The following is a 17,994-nucleotide window of genomic DNA, read 5'->3' as shown; positions in this document are numbered from 1 at the left end:
CCCCATATTTCAGCACCATAAGTAGCGGCAAACAATGCCTTACTGCGGTGAACCTCAAGAGCAGGTGAAATAGAACAGGTGGTAGTTGTTCTAAAAAAGCACAGAATGACGTTTGACTTATGCAACAGCATCAAAGAGCTCTTTAAAATGTCAGAAAGAGTGATAACTGGATAATCAAAACACAGGACCCTTTCAAGGATTACGTTGCCCACTCTAACATTCTTCGATCGTGCAGGGTACCTGCCAAAACCATAAATTTTGTTTTTGCACAGTTCATCTCCAGTCCTCTCTCTTCTCAGAATGAACCAAACCTTGTCAACAGATTTTGAAGCCCCATTGGGGATTTAGGGCCAGATGTATGAATCTGGCCCAGTGCGATTCGGTAATTGCGATTTTTAAGAAATCGCAATTACCGAATCGCAAAGGGCCATGTATCACATTTGCGATTTGGTAATTGCGATTTCTTAAAAATTGCAAATGCAATTACCGAATCACAAATTGCGATACAGGCCCCATTCGCAGCTATGGGCCTATTGGCCCATAGCTGCAAATTTTTTGCATTTTCGTAAATTGCGATTTCTGAAACAGAAATCGCAATTTGTGAAAAGCAAAGGGCCGGGGTGCTGGGGGCCTAAGGCCCCCTCTCCTGCACCCCATTTTTTTTCCCCACATGTAAAGTACACACATGCCAAAAGGGCATGTGTGCTTTACATATCAAATAAAAAAATGCAGTTTTATTGCATTTTTACATTTTGCACCAGGCTACCACCTGGTTGCAGGTCATGGTATTTTGCACTTGCAATCACAATTTGCGATTTTTTGCAGAATTGCATTGCGACCTGGATTTTGCGAATAGCAAATTGCGATTCGCAAAATCCAGGTCGCAACGCAGAAAATCGCAATTTTTGCAATTTTCTGATTTTTGGTCTGCAAATGCATTTGATGCATTGCAGACCTTGATTTTGCACTTGCAAACGGCCGATTTCGCTGTTTGCGAGTGCAAAATCAGATTATACATCTGACCCCTAGAGATTAGCAGTGAGTCATCCGCAAATAGGAGGATTAGAATTTTCCCTCCCTTTACAGTGGGGGAGGTGTTGACACACTGCCCAAGGTATCAGAAATGTCATTTATATAAACTGAGAAGAGCGTGGGATGCCAGCACATAGCCCTGGTGATCACCATGGCCAATGGGGATTCTGAACGTCAGTTCTCCATGCCCGCCCCAAAATACCTGAGCATAGTTCTCAGTATGCAATCTAAGCAAAATATCTACAAGGTCACTTAGGACGCCCATCTTCCTCAGGACCCTCCATAGATTATCACACAGGATGAAATTAAAGGCAGCTCACAGATCAACAAAAGGTACATATAGCTTCTGCTGTCATAGGAGGACATGCTTCCAGTATAAGACAAAAAACTTGAATACCTGGTCAATAGTACTTATATTAAGCTGGAAGCCTGCATGCAGGGATGAGAAAACACCTTCTGTGGCTGCCCACATCATTAATTTATCAAGCACTTGTCTTGCAAAGATTTTTTTAGATTATCCAGTAGACTATTGGGACGATAATTAGCAGGATTACTTGCATCTCTCTTTTTGAATGGTGGGATGATTTTGGCCCCTTTCCAAGTGCGTGGCATCATAATCCCTCTAGCTATTACATTTGGTAGGGTATTTATGTACCATGCCCATGTTCGGGGGTCCGAATTATATAAATCCTAAGGAATACATCCAGGCCAGGGGCTTTTAAGGGTTTCAAACTATCAATTGCTGCCAAAGTTTCCTCCATAGAGAAGAATGGGGCACAAACACTGGGCACAAAGCTTGGAGTGTAAATAGGCATCTCCTCCTCCCCTGGTTCCAGGTAGTGCACATCATTATGACTCACAGAGTATAATGCACGTTATGACTCACAGAGTATGATGCACCAAAGTGATCCACCCACTTATCCAGTGAGACGTGAGAACACCTAGGTTTTCCATGTTCTCTGGTCCCATCTGCTACTAGTGACCAAGAGCTGTAATTATCTCTCGCTTTCAGGGATTGAAGTGGTTCTTACCATTTGTCCTTGCCACATTTTTTCTTTGCCCCTGTGAGTGCCCTTTTGTATCTAGTGCGAGCACATTTAATATCTGTCCTATTGCACTCCCTTATTGCAGATATTAGGAAACATTGGCCAACCTAAAATCCTGGTTAAAGCATCCAGGTTCTTTCCCGAGCATTGTGGGTCTGCCTCTGCAGTCCCTGACAAACATAAATTTAAGTTTGTCAAAAAGTAAAGTATGAACGCTTAGCAAGAGAACAAGATCAACAGTTGAACCATCAAATTCCGACACACGGTGAACAATTATTCGATAGATCTCTGCATACGTATTCTGGTCTGCCACAACTCTAGGCCATGCTCCTCTGAGACTGTTATTTGTAATGCTAGGATCTGGCAATGATTATTTTTCCAAGCTGGGAGACCTAAGTTATTGATCCCCCCAAAAGAGGTGGCCAAGGGATTATGATAACTATTTGTGGTGTACAGCACCTCCATTTCACAAAGGTCTGGCCACAGCTGAGAATCCACCAGCACATAATCGCTAACACTCCTCTGGCCTCCTCTTCTGAATGTGAATGCTCTGACCTGATGTGAGCTGGCTCTTCCATTGCAAGCTCAGAGCCCATGCATACCACCAATGCGGCTACTTGTAGAACAGCCTTAGTAAAGTAGCTCTGCGAATTGCCTACCAACTGTGGGACACCCCAAATGGCATTATTTTCCATAGTCACCAGTTTTAGAACATCACATGGTTCAAACAAGGTATTAAAATATCCAGCCACTATTATTCTGGAGTCCTGATTGTGGATGTCCACTAAACTGTCTAACATGTCTAAGACTAGTGATTTGTTTTTTGCTGTCATAGAGCGAGCATCGACATTCAATATGGTCAGTAACAAGCCCCTGTGGAACATCACCTTAATGTCCATTAAGTAGGGCGATCAGAAGACCCCATTGCCCACCTCATTTTCTTAGGTGGAGTGGCCTTTACGCTGTAGGTGGTGAATCCATTTACAAAAAAGCTAGTCACAGCCCATGTTTCTTGAAACAAGCAAACATCATACTTCCCTATAAGGGAAATCCAATCCTGATCAATCAGCTTTGAGTTCACCCCTGCCACATTCCATGAGAGTAAGTGAAAATCTGTCCTAGATTTAACCGCTGCTTCAGAAGGAAAATTCTCTTGCTCTACATCTGCAAAATGCCCCTGTGGGGGGAAACAACCGAATTCGGCTCAAGTGCAGCAACATGAACCGAGTAAATGCTTCCGGTGGCTGACTGTTGGCCTAGCAGACGTAGTCAGTCCTTCTGATCTAGCAAAGCAAGAGAAGAAAATCGGTTACAGGTGGAAATACCATAGTTAGTACTATGTGTTCCCTGGGCTTGATGAGGACTCTGTGTGGCAGATTGGCAGATTGACTGGTAGTACCTGCACCTAAGACTACAGGGGGTTGAAGAACCCAGGGGTAGGGCTCTAATGCCCTCATTTCGTTGTCTTTTTTGTCTGAGCAGATGTAACAAGGATTGGACACAGCGTGGTGCTTTAAAGTTCACAATTACACAATCACCCTGTGTAGATTTTGGTGTGGGACCTGCCCATGAGACCCTCCATGTAGCAATAATTTCTCTTCTAAGATCATGCGTCCAACCCGGGTGTTCCCGTAACTGTAACGGGAGTATCATGCACAGGACCAGTTTTCTTATTCTTTGAAATCTCCCACTACTTAGGCCCTTTCTTTGTTTTAAATTGGTATTTTCAAACGACCTGGGTTGAAAAATACCCTCATTAGGCCCTTTGCCAAAAAGTGACCTTTTCTCCGTGCACAGTGTGTGATGCCCAGACAGACTGACAACAGCCCTAGTTGGACAGACTGCCTATGTCTTGAAGGTTGCGTGGTGCACCATACTCATAAAGCCAGCTTGGGGGATGTGATCTACTGATGTGGGCAGTTCCATCCTCTCAGTGCTTCTCCCATGCTCTGGGTCAATGCAGCCCAGATTAGGGCGGCCGTCAAGGCAGGGCACCCTTGGGCTTGTGGTTTTCCTCCCCTGCTCTCTAGGTGCTCTTGATGCTTCTTCCAGTCTGCAGTTCAGCGCAGCTCAGTTTATGGCAGCCATAAAGGCTAGGCAGTCTGGGGCTTATAGTCAGCCCCACTCTCCTCTCTCTGTGTGCTCTAGGTGTTTCTCCCACGCTACCGGTCAGCGCAGCTCAGTTTATGGCAGCTGTCGAGGCAAGGCAGCCTGGGGCTTGTAGTCTACCCCCTTCTCCGCTCTCTTGGTGCTCTTGGTGCTTTTGGTACTTCAAATGTATCATTATTTTTAACCATCAGGCCACATAAAAATTCTACATAAAGTAATAACTTGAGATAGAAAACTTAGGGAGTTATTTACTATATTTTAGAGCAAGCGATTGCACAGCAAGACATGGCGTGAACCAACACAAAGTATGGTGTTGACTTGATTCCCATAAAAAAGCCTGCCCGTGCAGCACAAAATTCTGCAGGGCTACATGAATGCCTGCACACTATGTAGTTAATCTACATCGTAGTTGTTCAAAAATTGGAAGAAACAGCGGTAGTCTCATAGCAAATTAAATAATGGCATTTTGAAGCAGGTAATACATTTTAAAATATAAAGCCCAACATTCCAGAATTTTTTTAATGTCCTGAACTTCACCTCTTAGTCCTGGCTTGACAGTGTAGCTGTCTGACTGACATATCCATACCAATTCCTTAAACTATACATAGAGTTTTGAAAAAAAGTGAATTATTAATTGATATTGTTGGTAGTCTTCGACAAGTAATAAAGTCACTAACCTGTTCAGTCCAGTCAAAGGTTTTAGGGCCTCATTACAAGGCTAGCAGTCTTGAGACCGCCAGTCTTGCAGTGGCAATTGGACCACCGCACTCCAGGTGGTCCGACTTGCCATATAACGCCCCTGGTGGTCGGCCTACCAGGTGACAGCATTCCCTGCCAGGAACATGGTTCCCAATGGGCTGACGGACTTGTGGTCAGCACAGCGGCACTGAGTTCAGCGCCGCCATGCTGATCATGAGTACCCTTTCTGTCAGCCTTTTCATGGAGGTTTACCCCTCATGAAAAGGTTGGTCGGAAAGGAAGTGCTGAGGGTCTCAAGGGGGGCCCTTGCACTGACCACAACCATGTCGTGATCATTACAGAGGACCTCCTGCCCAACACACCTGGGAAGTGCGCAGTCTGCTTTGCAGAGAGTGCACATTCCAAGGATGATGTTGTGCTACAGTTTTGGCCTTGGCTCCCTAAAGGTAGCTGAGACCAATACTTTAGCACTGTTCCCGCTGGGCTGACTGGTGGGAATGTCGTAATACAATGTTCCTGCCGGACAGCCTGGAGGGTACAATAAAACTCACTTTCTAATTTACAAAAATAGAGAAAAATATAATAAGCACAGTGACACCAAAATATCAACAATCCAGTAGTGGAATCAGAGCTATGAATTTTTATAGGTTTAAGGTAAAAAAGTGCCAAGCGAAATAAACTGACCAATGTTAGTCAATGGTTATAGTTGAACAGGATCAAGGTGCAATTTTAGGCCAACACAAATGGAGCCGGGACGGATACACCAAGTTGATTGGTCCCGGTTTCAATTCAGAAAGGGGCTTTGTCACTTTTTTGAAGAAAAACATTGACATTTCTTCTACTCAGCAATGCAGAATGGGACTTTGTCAATTTTTGAAGAAAAACATTGACATTTCTTCCAAGTTCCAAAGTTGAATGGGACTTATGGCTTCATTACGACTTTGGCCATCATAATACTTCTATCCCCAAAGCCGAAGGGACGAGGTAGCCATCATAGCAATTGCGACCACCCATTCATGTTACAATGTTCCTGCCAGACTGACTGGCGGGAACATCCTATGAATCCAAGGGGAAGGAACATGTCCAGACCAGGTGCAGTTGCCACTGGTCAGCTGGGCAATTCAGGGAAAATGGCTGTTGCTGCTTATTGTGTCCCTGTAGAAAACCCAGGTCAACCATTGACACTTGGGGGCATATTTATACTCCGTTTGCGCCGGAATTACACTCCCGGGCAAAATTCACGCCCAGAGTGGGCGGGTCAAAAAAAATGACGCACGGCCGCTTTTGCGCCGTTTTTTAGCGCCTGGAAAAGGCAGGCGTTAAGGGACCTGTGGGCTCTGAAGGAGCCCAGAGGTGCCCTCCCATGCCCCCAGGGACACCCCCTGTCACCCTTGCCCACCCCAGGAGGACACCCAAGGCTGGAGGGACCCATCCCAGGGACATTAAGGTAAGTTCAGGTAAGTCATTTTTTTTTTTTTTTTTTTTGGCATAGGGGGGCCTGATTTGTGCCCCCCTACATGCCACTATGCCCAATGACCATGCCCAGGGGACAGAAGTCCCCTGGGCATGGCCATTGGGCAAGGGGGCATGACTCCTGTTTTTGCTAAGACAGGAGTCATTTCTATGGGGGTTGGGAGTAAAAAAAAATGGCGCAAATCGGGTTGAGGCGAAAAATTTGCCTCAACCTGACTTGCCCCATTTTTTGACGCCCAAGCCCCATATCCCCCTACGCCGGCGCTGCCTGGTGTACGTCGTTTTTTTCCACGCACACCAGGCTGCGCCGGCGGCTAACACCGGCTAACGTCATTGATTAAATACGGCGCCCGCATGGCGCTTCAGAATGGCGTTAGCTGGCGCTAATTTATTTGACGCAAAACTGCGTTAGCGCAGTTTTGCGTCAAAAAGTATAAATATGGCCCCTGGAGTCCACTTCTGTGTTCTTTGTATGAGGAGGAATAGGTCCCATCCAGTCCTTCAGGGCTCATCTCCGGTCACAGACAGCAGATCTAATCCTCTTCTGATCTTCCACAGGTCCAGGAAGTGTTTTAAAGAGTATGCCTTGAAGTGCCACATGTATTCCAGCTGCTAGTCAGTGAGGGTGATGCCTGGCCATTCTCTAACTAATGGGGTAAAAGGTCATAGGCCATGACCAACCTACATTTTCAGTCGATCCATGTTGCCTTACTGAAAACAGACCCAAAATGCAGGGTGTCATGACACTTCCAAGATGGCAAAATACTTCTTTGGCTCTAGAAGCTGGGGGACTGTAGGGGAGTATACTATGGAAATTACTAGTGTCCTTCCACATCTAACACTAACCTCCAGTTGGCAGTAGGTCCTGGCCACACACATAAATTGAGACTGAAGTTTGTCAGCAGGGTCTTACAGCAACCAGACAGGAGATGTACAATAATTTTGTTCTGGTCCTGGTTCATCCCGTCCAAGGGTGCAAACATTTTACACGCGCCTCAGCCAGATCTTTCAGGCAGAAAAGCCTGGAAGTTTAAGAGATATAGTCCACAGGTCACAATCCTATTTCTGTGCTATGGATGTAGTTTCCTTTTAGGACAATTAAAAGTGCTAAACAGGGAGCAGTCAATACTTTTCACACGTTGTAGTGGTCAGAGCACATCACCTAGGCACTCTGGACAGCAGTCCCCCAGTGTGAACAGTCTAAAAACCAGCAATACAATTCAACAACAAATAGAGTGACCAAGCCAAAAGGGGTATTTTCTTACAAGTGAGCTTTGACTTCACACAGAGGACCGTTTCTGTCTCACTTCAACCTATTGATTCTTTGGTGTGTTGTTAGACTTGGCATCCTCGATGTGGTTTCCCCTAACTTTTTGTCTCTGTTTCCCGGGTTGTTGATGTGTGCTGGACTCTGTTTTTGCTATTTCTGTTACTCTGGGCACTTTACCACTGCTACCCAGTGCTAAAGTGCAAGTGCTCCTACGTAAAATATATGTGTAATTGGATTCCCCTTATTGGCATATTTGATTTACTGGTAAGTCCCTATTACAGTGCACTAGAGGTGCCCAGGGCCTGTAAATCAAATGCTACTAGTGGGCCTGCAGCACTGGTTGTGCCACCCACATTAGTAGCCCTGTAACATTGCTCAGACCTGCCACTACAGTGTCTGTGTTTGCGGATTTTAACTGCCAATTCAACTTAGCAAGTGTACCCACTTGCCAGCCCTAAACCTTCCATTTTCTTACATGTAAGACACCCCTAAGGTAGGCCCTAGTTATCCCCATGGGTAGGGTGCAGTGTATGTTAAAGGTGGGGCATGTACTTATGTGTTTTATATGCCCTGACAGTGAAATACTGCCAAATTCCTTTTTTCACTGTTGCAAGGCCTATCTTTCTCATAGGTTAACATGGGGAGCAGATGGACATGTGGAGTTTGGGGTCTCTGAACTCACAATTTAAAAATACATCTTTCAGTAACGTTGGTTTTGAGATTGTGTGTTGGAAAATGCCACTTTTAGAATGTAGGCATTTTCTTGCTTAAACCATTCTGTGACTGCCTGTTTGTGGATTCCCTGTCTGGGTCAGTTTGACAGTTGGATTGTTCGCACCTCTCTCTCGACAGTGACACAAAGGGAGCAGGGGTGTAGCCTGCATATCCTGATGAGCCATCTGTGCTAGGAGGGAGGAGAGAAGTGGTTACCTACACCTGAAAGGGCTGTGCCTGCCCTCACACAATGTAGTCTCCATCCCCCTGGTGTGGGTTTGGGGCCAGGCCTGGGCATGGCAGGATCTCACAAACAAGAGAGACTCTCCTTTGAAGTAGGCCTACTTCAAAGGCCAAAATGAGTTTAAGAAGTCCACCCAAACCACTGAAAATTAGATTAGTTCTGGATATCAAGAGGAACCTCTGCCAAAGAGAAGAGCTGAAGAGCTGAGGAGAAGTGCTGCCCTGCCTGTGACTGTGATTAGTGGAGCTATCCTGCAGTTGCTGCTTCTGCCTGTGAAAGGGGACAAAGACTGGACTTTGTTGTGGATTCCAGCTTGTGAAGAAATCTCCAAGGGCTTGTCCTGAGCTTGCCTCCTGTTGTTGAAGTCTCAGGGCCATCAAAAACGTCACCTGCCAGCACCTGGACTCTCTGCTGAGACTCATGTGCCAAGTGGTGTCCTATCCAGTTCATGGGCCCTTGAAAGGTAAGGCTGGCAGACAAAGACTGAAAATCCATGCACAGACCGCCGTGTGGGGAACTTTTCGACGCACCTTCCGAGACGCGGCAGAGAAATGACGCGCCGCTGGCTTCGCGGCTGAAATCAACGCTCCACCTGCATCACGGTTGGAATCTCGATACATGCGGTGCAACACCCACTGATGAAGGATGATAATGTCGCAACCCACACAGCGCGGTTTTCTGATACCGTGCAGACGGATTTTCAACGCAACATCGCTGCCCGTGGAAAAACAAAGCAAAGCCTGCCCAGACCTGAGGTGCCTGTCCGGATCGACGCATCGCTCTCCTGTGGAGAGGAAAAATGATGCATGCCGAACCGACCGGTGGAGAAACAATGCACGTCTTGCTTGTGAGTGAGAAATCAACACATTGCTGGCCTTTTCCGATGCACACTCGCCCGTGCAGTGTTATTTTGACCAAACCCAGGTACTTTTGCATGCTAATAGTGTTAGCACTGTTGGCTAAGGGATTTAAAACTCTTTTTGTTTTTTAATTCATAACTTGACTTGTGTATGGTGGATTTTTGTCATGTTGGTATTGTTTTGTTTAGATAAATATTACCTATTTTTCTAAACCTATGTTGTGTCATATTGTAGTGTTTTTACTGAGTTACTGTGTGTGTTGGTACAAATACTTTACACCTGAAGTTAAGCCTGCCTGCTCGTGCCAAACTACGAAGGGGGTTAGTGGGGGTTAGCTAAGGGTGATTCTCCTTTACCCTGACTAGAGGGAGGGTCATTGCTTGGACAGGGGGTAACCTGACTGCCAGCCAAAGATCCCATTTCTAACATGTGTCATTCAGGCCCCTATTTATACTCTGCTTGCGCAGGACTTGCGTCATTTTATTCACACAAATTCGGCGCAAAGCTAACACCGTATTTATACTTTGACGCTACACCTGTCTAACATCAAAATATCTCAGTGGCGTCATTTTCTGGATGCGTGAAACCGCCTTGCGTTAATGAGATGCAACGTAGGCGTTCCTGTCTAAAAAATGACTTAAACACCTGTCCACCATATTTATCCAACCGTGCAAAAATGCTGCACGACTGGGAGGCGGTGCCGGAAAATGGTGCAAATCCCGATTTGCGCCAAAAATTAACACCTGGGTCAGGGTAGGCATTAAAATGGGGCAACCACACCAGTAATTAAGGAAAACCCACAGAAGCAACATCAGAGCTCCAAAAGGAAGACATGCAGGTGCTATTCTACCAGCATGCACGAAGACGCAGAGCACAGGAGCAACAGCAGCAGCTTCCACCACACCAACAGTGAGCCCAAAGGCAATGCCGAAGGCAGGGGAGGATATTGCAGACCGGGACAACCCTTCAGGCCTCACGGAACATGACATCATCCAGAGGTACAGACTAAACTGGCAGGCCATACAGCAGCTGCTGCCCCACATTGAGCCACAGTTGGCACTCAGCTTGCAGACACCCCACATCATTCCACCAGAGACCAAGCTGCTAGCTGTCCTGCACATGTTGGCAAGTGGCTCTTTTCAAACCACTGGTGCCCTGGTTGCCGGGATCTCACAGCTCTCTTTCTCCGCCTTCCTTCCCAAGTTACTGGATGCCATCAACTCCCTCACACTCCGCCACATCAGCTTCCCCAACACACAGCAGAAGTAGCAGGAGACCAAACAGGGCTTCTATCAAATCAATGGTTTCCCACACATGTTTGGTGCCATTGACTGCACACATGTACGGATTGTGCCACCTGCTGCAACGGAGCATTTATACTGCAACAGGAAGCACACACACTCCATCAATGTGCAGGCCATTGTGGATCACCGGGGATTGATCACCAACATTGTGGCAAAGTATCCTGGGAGTGTACATGATTCATTCATATTCTGCCGCAGCACCATCAATCAACACTTCCAGAATGGACGATATGGCAATGGCCTACTTGTTGGTAAGTACAGAAACCTAGTAATATACACACAGCACAGCAACCCTGTAGGACACAAAACACATACACCACTACATTGACACGTGGCCAGGAAGACACTGAGGTTGTGACACTGCTAGTTATGTTTGATATCCTGAGCCAATGGGATACACACCTATGGACAAATGACAGATGCAAATAACAACAGATGCCACTCCAGAGCCACAAGGGACCAATTTAAAACCACACAGTGACAATGACATGGCCTTAACTGGCAGTACAACTTGGAAGATGAATCTTCGAATATCACATCAATAACACTCAATCACACACCCTTCCAAGCAATATGTACTGTGTGAGAGGTGTGTAATGTGTTTCGCTGCAGGTCAAGCACCATGAGACACATAGCATGATGATGATGACTCTAATAAAGGTGTCATGGAAACATTGAGGCTGTACCAACATCTCACATCACTCCTGGGGTGACATTGCCCGCTAGCAATAAGGAAGTAGACTGTGCTATGAACACATATTGATGTGACACTAATGCAAAGTGCACACTGCTACGCAAGCGGATTGAGACAATTACACATATACATAACAGATGTACAGGCACATGGACCTTTTGACAATTAAACCATCACCCCCACAACCAAGTTAGCCAGCTTACCTGGAGCAAGTTCAGTAGTGTAGGTACACGTTTGCACATGAGCCAACACGGTGAGGGCACAAAAATAGGTTTGCCTAGAACTTGTCACACATGGGTTATTTGTGCATTGTCAATTGTGAACACGTCAGTGCTGCCAACTTATGGAGATGTGTTGTACATTGTCACCTAGCCAAATCATAGGGCCTCACTGTTGTATTTTACATGCTATTACATATGTTGAATTGGATGAGATGTTCAGGTCATATTGTGAAACCGTGTTACCACCACAGTGGAATCATTTCTGTGTGTGGAAGTATCATGTCACCTCCAGTGAAGGCACATGGACACTTCTTTCTCATGACATAATGCATGGGAGATACGCAATGACCTGCAAGTTTACAAATATACCGCTGATATCAGGTCAATCAGTCAAACACCAGTTTTGATAATTAAATAACCCAATGCAGGAAGAAAATCCTAGAAGCCTAGGATCGCACACAATAACACAAACACAGGTGAGTCACAGATGACACAAGATAACAACTGCCATGCAAAGTGATAATAAAGGTGCAACCAATATCCAAATATTTACACTAATTTTCTCTTTCAGCTGATCAGGCTTACGGGATCTAGCCATGGATCATGGCCCCATTTGCCAACCCAAGCACAGCAGCTGAGCATGCCAATAATGAGGCACATAGGACACACACCATAGTTGAGAGGACTTTTGGCATCCTGAAGTCCAGATTCAGGTGCCTCAACATCACCGGAGGCAGCCTCCTATATTCACCTGAAATGGTCTGCAAGATCGTTTTTACCTGTGCCATCCTGCACAACATTTGTGTTAGGAGGAACATTCCCCTCTGTGAACCAGACCCATCAAATGCCTGAAGAGGTGGAAGAGGAGGATACTGTCTGTGAAAATGTGGGGCACCATCCAAACACTGCAGCAGGATTGTGTCGGAGAGAACGCATTGTACAAAACTTCTTCTAACTATAGTCACCATCCCCACTTTGTTATCATATGTCATTAAATACCTACCTTCATCACTCAATCATGCTCTGGGTAATTGTTATGCATCACATGATCTCTAGGAATCATAATCAGAGTTTAGCCTCATGGAGCATTGCATAAATACATTTTAGGATACTGAAAAAGCCACATCACATTTGATGGGTATGAATGTACACCCAACACCACACACTGGCCCTCATTACGACCCTGGCGGTACAGAACCGCCAGGGCCGCGGCACGCGGGAGCACCGCCGACAGGCCGGCGGTGCCCCGCGGGGCATTCTGACCGCGGCGGCTTAGCCGCGGTCAGAGAAGGGAAACCGGCGGTCTCCCGCCGGTTTCCCGCTGCCCCCAAGGAATCCCCCAAGCCGGCGCAGCTTGCTGCGCCGGCTTGGGGATTCCGACTCCCCCTCCCGCCATCCAGTTCCTGGCGGTTCTCCCGCCGGGAACCGGATGGCGGGAGGGGGAGTCGCGGGCCCCCGTAAGAGGGCCCCAAAATGTATTTCACTGTCTGCCTTGCAGACAGTGAAATACGCGACGGGTGCAACAGCACCCGTCGCACCTTCCCACTCCGCCGGCTCGATTACGAGCCGGCATCCTCGTGGGAAGGGAGTTTTTCCCTGGGCTGGCGGGCGGTCTTTTGGAGACCGCCCGCCAGCCCAGGGAAAAACTCATAATACCCTCCGCGGTCTTCTGACCGCGGAGCGGTATTATGGAGGGTGGAATTCTGGCGGGCGGCCTCCGCCGCCCGCCGGAATCGGAATGAGGGCCACAGTGTAAATGACATATATCCTGTCTATTTCACATGTGAAGGGCAGTATTAGAGGACCACAGCTATGAGACACATCCATGTTGCCAACATGGTCCATTGCAGCACATGACACATAACTAAGACACCATCAATCATAAGGAAAAAAAGTGTCTCATACATGACGCAGTGGATGTGCAATTGCATTGGTAACAGGAATGTATGACCGGACCCTTGACAGCAGTAAGTGTGACATCAGCTATCTCTGCAAGAAGCATGTGTGACAAGAAGTCCATCTAGACTGTAAATGGATAGCACAGGTGGCCCAAGTATGACATGCATTGCTTACAAAACATGCCCTGCGCAGCACATCCCAGGTAATAAGTCCTGCCACTGCCATGTTTTAAGTCTCTCGCCACACTTTACTAGGGGGCCCTGTAAATGGACTTTCTGTACCCTGAGATTCCTCAGCTACAGACACCCAGACTCCCATTCTGACTTCTGTGTGCTTCCCACTTCAGGATGGCATACCATAGTCATAGTTCATCAGTCTGGAGGGACTTCAGGTCAAATAATGCACTGCCTGGTAGTCGGTAAGACCTGTAATCAGCAGTCCAATGCTTCCCATGTGAAAGGTCCAGTTGGCCCTTTGATCTTGATTCTCACCACCACAACTTGTGAGAGACTGAAGCTGTACACACCTGTGAGCACGATCATGCAGATCAGGCATTTGACTCTGCCCTGCCCCTGCTCCTGCCTGGAACTGCTTTGAAGCTGCCATTTTATGAATCTCCTTGTTGTGCATAGGCATACAAATCACTTGTGTACCACAGCCCTTGGTGGATTGTGGAACAGTGCAGACCACACCAGAAACTGTTTTTTGTTCCCATAGTGTTGTTCCTACTTGTCTCAGAGTCTGCTCACTGTGTATTTGCCTTGTTCATGTTTGTTCCTGACAGAGCCTGCATCCTGTTAGCCAGACTGGTTCCAGTCTTTGCGTTACCGATAGAGCCTCCCTGTGGCTACATTTGTCTCATAGTTGCTTTCCATGCCTTCTGTTTCCTCCTGGGATATTCTGTCTGGCAGGTCTACAATGAATCCTCAAATATACAGTATAGTTTCATCATTTTAGTTATCGTATTCTGTTCTGGGACATGTATTCAAATGGCCTACTCCAGCCCCCATCCCTTGTCTGGTTTTGCATGTATTCATTAGTGCCAAACAGTGACAGTGTGCTATGGCTGTATGCATGGATTAGGTATGGTGCCTACAGCAGAACAAACAAGGGTTGCTAATGTGTATGCAAGGACAAAACATGTGTGTGCCCTGACGGTCCAGACACAGATTCACTTCTGCCGCCACCTTCTGATGGGGCTTGCGTGGCGACTAGCTGTGAGGTTATTCAGCACAGAGGCACTGATGTTCCCTGTTGCAGTGGACATTTTAGAGCCCACCCTGTGTACAAATGTTGTAATAAAACCTACCTGTTTCAGATTACTGATCCATAACATATGTGAGCACACCAAGGTTCATCTGTCGTCAGCCTTCTAAAAGTTCTGCTGTGCCATAGCGGGACTATCACCATGTGTGTCATTAGTTCATCTTTGTTTTTAGGGCAAATCTGCTTGAAAGATACTCTGTTACTTGAGGGAATGGCTCCTCAGACTCATGACTAGCTCTGCACATAACTGTGACAACATGGAGGCCAATACTGACACAGGGTAAACATGGCCACACATGAACTGCTTGTGCAATGAACCACTGTAAATATGTGAACACATGCAGCATGGTCTGCTGGTCCTCCAAAGTCCCCCAGGAGAAATATAGGTCATTTACATGACTCAAACCGTGGTGTACCAAAACTTTGTTGGATTGGAGTTGGGACTTTGTGTCACAAACACTGCACCTACCTAGCATGGTCAAATGCCTCACTTATGGGTAGTGCACACACAAGTGACCATGAAGTGGTATCCAACATTCAATTACAATTGATGGGTTACATTTTTTACATTTCCATTATCAACCGTCCTCTATGTATCCTGTGTATAGTTTGTCATGGGAGATGTTTTGTCCCCTAAGTCATGGAAGTTCACACAGCATAAGACACAACAGATAAAACAAACACATATCATGACTGTAGGTCATCAATTAATGTCATCTGATGGTTATCCTCAATTACAACACGTGCATTCAAGCACATTACGCAAAACACGTCTTGTGACGTTCACACAGAGGCCCAACAACAATTGAATTTGCCAATTCACAGACAGAAACACACAGGCCATGAGTGAATTTTTTAAGTTTCATAGCCTTGCTATCCTCTATTGATGCACCACCTGCTTAAACTAGGAAATACCAATTTTAATTCCAAAAGTTTGTCTTGCTTTTGCATCAGTTAAGAGTGCTAATCCGGCACCACAAAATGAGTATTATGGTCCGCAGTAGTGTGGTCTGCCACATGTGCCCAAACACTGGAACACACACAGCAGGCCCTAACAGCCTATCTTTGTATAGTTATAGCCTTCATGTATGGTAAAAAAAGAGAAAAATGACACAAACACAGTTATAGAGAGATATTTTGACTCAAAAGCGTCAAAAAAGAAGCGTATGCGTCAAAATATGCTGCATATGCGTTGAAAAATTACGCTCACATCCATTATACATCAATTGGTCCCTGAAGTTAATTCCAACACTGCACCCCATGAAATCAGTTATCCATGAAAAATATATTGATCCTTGAATGCGTAGAAATTTGTAAGCATATGCGTAAAAAATATTGACGCAAAGCCCATAAGCATCATAAAATTCCACGCATCATAATAAAAACGCACCGCATTTGAGACCGGAAGTGATGTAATAGGATATCCTGTTTACAGAAATGGTACAGTGGGTGTACTTACACTTTGCAGTCTGTCATTCTTCTAGACTGTATGGCTGTGTAGAGAGTTGTGTCTGTTAATATTGTGCTTTTGTCTCCTGTGTGCCATTTCCATTGTCATCTGTAAATCAGTGTATGTATGTTTTTGTCATTTTTTGTATCTAATTTTGACTTTGTACTGTTGTGAGTGTGTAGTGGGTATTGTTAGTTGGGGTATTGTTGGGTTTTTTGTGGGTTCTTTAAGTTTCATTTCTATACCCCCTTTCCCTGTATTTCCCTCTTTTCCCTTTCCTATCCCTATTATTTTTGTGATGTTGGGAAGGCCACATCTGAGGAGAATGGGTGAGTAGAAGCTGGGGGCTTTTATTTGGCTGGTGTGCCACTTCCTCCCCCTGATGTTAGAGGCTGGTGGCAAGGTGATACAGGGGTATTACACCGAGACGAGGAGGCTCAGGTGGTCCAAGGTGCTGTTCCACCTAAAGAGAGTGTTCAACAGCCAGCACAACGACCACCAACTTAAACATCGCTGGGCTGAAATGGTGGCCAGAGAGCAAGACCTGCTAGACCACCTGGGTGTGGTGATTGGTGGCTCTGTTGGTAAATCCAAATTAGACTAATGTGTACAGTAAGATGCTCTGTAGTGACAGTAGCAGATTTTGTGACATGCTGCATGCAATGTTTGTGGACATGTGGAATGCAAGTTGAACATACAGTGGCCCTGATTTATACAATATTTGCTAAGCATTACCGTCCCTTGTTGATGCAAAAGCTGCACAAACTTGCAAAAGACAACTTGATCTTGTAAATTAGTGCTGCTTTGACGTCAATAGATGATGGTAATGCAGTACAAAAAAAAGTATTATTCAGGGCCTGTGAGTGTACCAGGAATGAGATGTATTTCACATGCTAATGAAAGGAACCTATGTAGTCCTCAATTTTTTTAATACATGTCTGAACAGTGTTCATGGCCATACATACAAAGATCTTACTAACCTCTGGTAATATCTTAGGCTGATATTTCGACTTGGTTTGTGCAGCATTTAAATTAATTATGGATGCCAAAGTAATGCACTCTTGATAATATCTAAATATTTTGTGCTACTTTTTATAGCTGTAGCGTATACAAATGAAGCAAATGCTACACATAAAAAAGAACTTCTGGCCCTAAGTTCATTGTTCCTGTGTGTTTCATTTTGCCTTGGGCACAATTGCTGGTACAGAGCTGATGCATTTGCCATATGTGTCACTTAATAGCCAAAGAGTTTTCTAAAGTTAATGGGTCATCATGGAATCCCTCAACTTTGTGAATTATTTATTTGCATGATGTTGTGCAAGGGATCCCTGACTGCTTCCATCATACATTTAGAGTGACAAAATGTATGTTTGGTACACACCTGCTGATCTAGTGCAGCAATGTACCATTGTTATCTTCTCAGTATAAAAGCTATCACAGACATGGGTGTATGCTAAGATCAGCAGGCCTGCATTCTTGTGAGTGCTGCCATTCCCAAGGTGCATACAAATTGAGACCTACATCATAAAGATTGCCAAAGTAGAAACATTTGCTAAACCATGTTTCAATTAGGGGACAGTGTCAGTTTGTTGTATAACCACAGATCACCCAACTTGGCAAATGTAAGATAATGAATGTGGCTGACTGTGATCTACAATACCTGATATAGGTACACAGGGCCCTGAGTAACACATTTCAGGTGCAATGACTACA

The 17,994-nt window shown here is 45.6% G+C and overlaps 1 long non-coding RNA gene across 1 annotated transcript in view; it reads right to left on the bottom strand.

Moving 5' to 3' along the window:
- The window catches only part of LOC138295470 (uncharacterized), a 619,554-nt gene that overhangs the window by 357,126 nt on the left and 244,434 nt on the right, over positions 1-17,994 (bottom strand). The gene's annotated exons all lie outside the window — the stretch shown is intronic.

The sequence above is a fragment of the Pleurodeles waltl genome, chromosome 1_2 (genome assembly GCF_031143425.1).
Source record: "Pleurodeles waltl isolate 20211129_DDA chromosome 1_2, aPleWal1.hap1.20221129, whole genome shotgun sequence".
NCBI lineage: Eukaryota > Metazoa > Chordata > Amphibia > Caudata > Salamandridae > Pleurodeles > Pleurodeles waltl.
This window is presented reverse-complemented; position numbering and strand designations above follow the sequence as displayed.